Below are 6,692 nucleotides of genomic sequence, written 5' to 3'. Positions count from 1 at the left end.
ATTTATTTTTGCATACTGACCATAGTTTCCCCTTCCTGTTCACCCCACCACTTCCATCTACCCCATGCCTATCCACTCCCGCTCTGTCTCAATTCAGAAAGGGGCAGGCCTCCCATGGGCACAGCAAGTTGAGGCAGGACCAAGTTCCTCCCCCTGCATCAAGGCTGGGCTAGGCAGTCCAGCATGGGAGATAGGTTCCCAAAGGCCAGCTCACGTTCCAGGGACAAGTCCTAATCCTACTGCTAGGAGCCTCCAACAGACCAAGCTACACAACTGTCACACATATGCAGAAGGCCTAGGTCACTCCCGTGCAGACTCCCTAACTGTTAATCCAAAGTCCATGAGCTCCCACAAGCTCAGTTCAGCTGTCTCTGTGGGATTCCCCATCATGATCTTGACAACCTGTGTAGAAAAGCCAGGGTTTTTTCAAGCTGTTTTATGCTGCTCATTGGCATACCCATCAGTATCAGCCACATTCAGAAACTGGTATCTCTATGAGAATAGGGGTGCTTTTAACCCTGAATGAATGTCTGGATAGGACAAGTCAGTGCATTCCTTAGCAACTTTCAATGAAATCCAAGTCTTAACTCCATACTCCAGTTAAACTAGGTAAAAGGAATATTCAGAATCCATGATAGCGGCCACACTAGGAGAAGCAGGCTCAAGTTTGTAACATGAGGGGCCTGCTATGAAGGCCTTCTCATTGGGGTTTCTGTCCCACCCAGTTCCCACAGCCTGATTGGCCCATTATCTCAGGCTTTATATTAGCTCTTATAACTTATATTAACCCATTCTTCTTATCTATGTTAGCCACATGGCTCAATACCTTTCTCAGCAGGTCAGGTTACATCCTGCTTCTTCGGTGGTCTGGGCAGGAATGTGGGGAATGGGATTTCTCCTTCCTGGAATTCTGTTCATCGCCCTGCCTCTACTTCCTGTCTGGTTGACCCGCTTATACTTTCTGCCTGGCCAATCAGCATTTATTCAAAATATGACTGATAGAATACAGACAATTCTCCTGCACCAAAGTTCCACCCCTCAGGTTCAGAACAAACCATAAACAAACTCACGTTGTTCAGTCCTAACTGACCCAGCTAAACACCAAGCAAGAATATCACAGAGCAGACATTACAATAGAGAAATACCAATCTCATTCCATGCGTGCCTTATTGATACACTGATGGCTTTCCCTAAAACTGGTGATGACATAGTAATGTTACACTCGTTGGAGTTTGTGCCTGACAATTTGTTAGAATATTTAAGACAATCGTTCTCTTGCTGTAATCCCAACACCTGGGACAAGGGATGCAAAAATACCAGAAGTTCAAGGTCATCCTCCACTACATAGAAAATTTGATGGCAGCCTGGATAAAAGAGTCTTTGTCTCAAAAATTAAACAGAATCTAAGGCTATGGCTCAGAAGGTAAAGGTCCTGCTATGCAAGCATGAGGATCTCAGTTCAGATCTGTAGTGGGCACATAATCTAATGCAGACCGTGGCTCACAAGATTTCTCTGGACACTTCTGAGAAGGAAAGAAAATAGGTTTCTAACACTACAGACAAAGTAACCAAGGCTCTTTAGCCTTCCTCTAGTTAGTTCAATATAAGAACATGCCACTGGGAATGGCTACAATCATTTCTACTACCCAAAGAAAACCAAGCTGATTCCAACACCAGTATAACAAGAAGGAAACATGCAACAAGTTTAACAGACTTGCAGAGCTAGACATCTGCAGCAGTCATACTAAAGGAGATTGGGTCATAACTGTTGAGGTCTCTATTATACAGATTCTATCACCAATATATTGGGAATACTTGAAATTCTATTTCATATTTTTTTACTTGGGGTATTTTCCACAATTCATATTATTTTTGTTAGCAGTAAGGACAATAAATAGTATTTTAGGTAGACTGTTTAAATGCCCCAAGTTGAATATATTTTTATTATTTATTTTTAATTTCCTTATGCAATTGAAAAATAAGCCTCCATTGCAGAATCTCAACATTTGGAATAATGACAATAATGATAAACATCTGTTTATGATTTGTTTGCTTTAAAAACACTGGCCCACTCAGTAATCTAAGCAAATCTATGAGATAGATAATAAAGGATAAAGGAAACCTCACTTGGGGTTCATAAAACCAGTTCCTTTTCCCTTTGACACAGATACATGATATTTCTTAATCTCCTTGACAATGGCATGAGATTAAGGGTAAGCTCCCTGTTGGAAAGAGACTGCTTGTTTGTCCCAGCCACCCCAAACCTAAATAACCACACAGAAACCACAATAATTAAAACACTGATTGGCCCATTAGCTCTAGCTTCTTACTGGCTAACTCTTACATATTAATTGAACCCATTTCTATTACTCTGTGTTCAGTGTCCTGTTCTGGGTCTAACCCCTATTGCTGTCCCAAGAAGAGTGGTCTATCCTCTTTTGTCTGTCTGTGGGCCCGAGCAGGAAATCTAGAAGGAAACTTTAATATTCCAGAAACTGTTAAAGACACATGGTGAGAGATCTTCAATCCCTGATAAATTATGGAGAAAGTCATGTGCTAACCCATCTGAATTTTAAGTTGGGGGACAAAGTAAGCTTTTGCTGTACTAAGCTTTGTTAGTCAGAACCAGACTGCTCCAAAGAAATAATGCCAGCAAGCTGAAGGAGTAGTTGCAGTTAGTTGCTGGTAACATGCCTCTGCTGAGTCTAAGAGGTCTCGCTGGTGATTGTTTTCTATTTCTCTTTGTTTCTTTTTAAGATAACATCTTACCACATAGCTGTAGCTGGCCTGGAACTCTTCATGTAGGCCAGGCTGGCCTTGAACCAACAGAGAGTTGTGTCTTTGCATCAAGAGTGTTGAAATTAAAGGTGTGCACCAACACACCTCTTTTAAAGATTTCCATTGTCTGGGTGAGCCTTGTTTAGGGAAGGTAATCTGCTTTACCAAAGGTGTCTGATTTCAATGTTGATCTTTTCAACATTCCCTGAATGAAGCACCTATTACAATATTGAACCATGTATATCTGGGATCCATGGCTTAGCCAAGTAAACATGCAAAATTATGTGTTACCATAATTACGTGTCACCTAATCCAACTGGTATTGTTTGCTGGGCTTGAATGCAACTGTGAGTTGTAACTGGGTTGCTGGCGCTCATCTAGGACATTGCTGAGCATAAGCAAAGAATAAAAGACAGAAGACCAAACTGATATAAACGGGGCAAAGAAAAACTGTATTTATCTCTTTGGGGTGGGAAAAGGCCTAAGGCTGGAAAACTGGATGCTAGCTTGGGTGTTTTACAGTGTCCCTGGATCCTCACCTCTCCTCATTGGTCCTGTTTAGATGCCTACCCCCATGTCTTCCAACCATTTCACCTTAAAGAATCATCTGGCAATGAGAAGCCACTATCTCAGAGATCCTGCCTCCATTTGTACTGCTCCCCCTAAGTTCTTCTGGTCCCTTAATAAAGAAGATTCTTGGCTGCAAGCTCTTCTGATGTCCTTTACTCAATGTCCATTAACACAACTGTGTCTATTGGTCAAGAATATAACCAGTCCACTCACCATGGAAAAGGACAGAGACTTGCCCTTCACATCATTGTAGATGGCCTGTATTCTATTTGGTTGACCTATTCTTTTTTTTTTATTTAGAAATGAGATTTATTGTTGACTGAATTCACATCAAATGCGCAAGTTCAATATTACTTGTAAAAATGTGAGAGTATTATGATAGTACATATTTAACATATTATTGTTAAAAATTTTCCACAGAGGTAAAGAGGTTCTCAAATTTATAAAGCAGTTTAATTCATAGAAACAAATAAAACTGAATTTTAGAAATGTTTTTTATATTAATTGTCACTAAGTTAACTGAGAAGCTTTTGTAAAGCAAAGGACACTGTCATTGGTTGGCCTATTCTATGTGGATGGCCTGTATTCGATGCATGGCCCCTGTTCTGCAAGATTTTTTCTTGGATTTATTCAGGAAATCTCTACCTTTTCACTTCACATTTCTACAAAATGGGATATTCAGAGAACTATTCTCTCTCCACTCCCCTGCCTCTCTCTCTCCCTCTGTCTCTCCCTTTCTCTCTATTTTCACTCCTACTTTTTGAGCCTTAGTAAAAAGCATACCCTTTCCCTACTTGACTACTGTTGAGAACTCATGACCCTACATTTCACAGTGTGTTTAAGCTTTGGGAGGGAAGGTTTCCGTGATCCTTCTCCACTCTGTCATCGAAATCCCCAGATTCCAGCTAACTACATTCAAAGAGAAACTCTGCTGGGAAAGTACTTTCAAAGAAAGGCTGCCTTGTGTGGCAAAGTAGACTCAATATAATTTCAAGTGACAGCTTCGAGAGAGGATAATCAAATTTGGAGCTGAGAGCCATATGCAAAACTTTCCAAAGCCCTATCACAAATTCTGAAGTTTTCTGTCATTTAGAATGTTTTTATTTCAATATATGCACTTGAGTGCTATTTTAATCTCCTTTTCTCTACCATTTAATGATGCAAATGCTTTTTTGTATCGCGAGACACAACATGATCAAAATAGTTTGTCATACAGGATTTAAGTAAATTGCAAAGAGCTATGTATTTTCAGATGGTAATTCATTCCATCAAAATGAAAACAACATTATTTGTAGAGAAGGGAGTCATAGCTGTGAATGCACCTGTCTAGACCTATCACACGGCACAGTCTTACATTCCCTCTTTGCCTATAACAGCACAAGGATGGGCCTGACCATCCCTCAAGGTCAAGCTAAGCCTTTTGATTATATGAATTGTGTGTTGAAAATTACATGTTAAAATATCTACAGAAAAGCTATGTTATTTTCCTTGTACAACTGTCATTTTTAATGCTACCTTGGTTTTTAGATTTAAGATGTCTGCCCGTTTACTTCTTCCTATAATTGTGTAAAAACTGTTACAAGCCACTCTCAACTTTCAATAGCAATAGAGGCAGATTTCATACAAGGTTAAACAGAACTGACAGTGAATGTTAAACATTTTATACATGTGGTTAAATTCTAACTTTTATTCCTCTATAACCCAGAAGTCCAAAGATACTATATTGAATTGTCTGTTTTTAAAATAATATTTTTATTCATTCTTTGAGGATTTCATATATGCATACAATGTATTTGGAACATACCCCCAGACTCCTCCCCCCACCCCTTTCTACTCAATTCTCATCACCCAAACAAATTTGAATTATTCATATATGTATATATACATCATATATATATATATACACACACACACACACACACACACACAAACACACAGACACTGGACCTGAATGGGACAACATTGATTCTCCCTTCCCCAGAGGCCACCAACTGCCAGTAGCTCCTCAGCCAGTGGTAGGTGATGATTGGCTTGATCATATGCAAGCAATTCTAGCTGCTGTGACTTCATGAGTACAGCTTTCCTACATGTCTGGGAGATATTATTTCACTCTGTCCTCCCTAATCTTTGACTCTTAAAGTTATTCATTCCTGCTAGGGCCAATTGGTTTTTTATTTTTATTTTTTAAAAAATGAAACAACCTATCTTTTTTCATTATACATACCAATCCATGATCCCATTCCCTCCACATACCCTCCCATCCCATCCCCATCCAATCCTCAGAGAGGGTAAGGCACGTTGCTATGGGGAAGGTCCAAAGCCCTCCCTACTATATCTAGGATGAGCAAGGTATCATCCAAAAAGAATAGGTTCCTACTGCCAGTACAAGCAGTAAGGATAAATCCTGGTGCCACTGCCAGTGACCCCCTCAGTCTTCCCCTGCCATGCAACTGTCAACCACATTCAGAGGGACTAGTTTGGTCCTATGCTTGTGCCTTCCCAGTCTGGCTGGAGCTGGTGAGCTCCCATTAGCTCAGGTAGACTGTTTCAGTGGGTGTCCCCATCATGGTCTTGACCTATTCCTCCCACTCTTCACCTGGACTTTGGGATCTCAATCCAGTGCTCTGATGTGGGTCTCTGCCTCTGTTTCCATCAGTTGCTGGATGAAGGTTCTATGGTGACATTTAAGATATTCATCAGTCTGACTACAGGGCAAGTCAAGATTGGATCCCTTTCTCCTCTTTTGCTTAGGGTCTTAGCTGGGGTCATTTTTATGGATTCCTGGAAATATCTCTAGAGCCAGGTTTCTTGCAAACCCTAAAAGGAATCCCTCAATCAAGATATCTCTTTCCTTGATCTCATCTCTGTGTTTCTTCCTTCTCCTCCTTTTGACTATCCCATTCCCTCAAGTTCTCCCCGAACCTTCCCTTCTCCTCTCTTCTTTCCCTTCCACCCTCCCTCCCCCCCACCATTCTTCCAATTTTGTCAGGCTATCTTGTCTCTTTCCACTTCCCAGGTGGATCTTTATATGTTTTTGTTAGGCTTCACTGTTGTAGGAGGGTGCTTGTTGGTTCCCGGCTGCTCAGCCCCAAAATGATCACACAGAAGCTATATTATTTAAATCACTGCTTGGCCCATTACCTCTAGCTTCTTATTTGCTAACACATATTAATTTAATCCATTTCTTGTAATCCATGTATCGTCACATAACTGTGGCTTACCATGTAAAGTTCCATCCTGCATCTGTCTTCTGAGGTGTTACATAGCTTCTCTCTGACACCGCCCTTCATTCTCCCGGAATTCATTAGTTTTCCCCTCCTACCTCAGTTCTACCCTATCAACAG

The sequence above is a fragment of the Microtus ochrogaster genome, linkage group LG5 (genome assembly GCF_000317375.1).
Source record: "Microtus ochrogaster isolate Prairie Vole_2 linkage group LG5, MicOch1.0, whole genome shotgun sequence".
In the NCBI taxonomy this organism is placed as follows: Eukaryota; Metazoa; Chordata; class Mammalia; order Rodentia; family Cricetidae; genus Microtus; species Microtus ochrogaster.
This window is presented reverse-complemented; position numbering follows the sequence as displayed.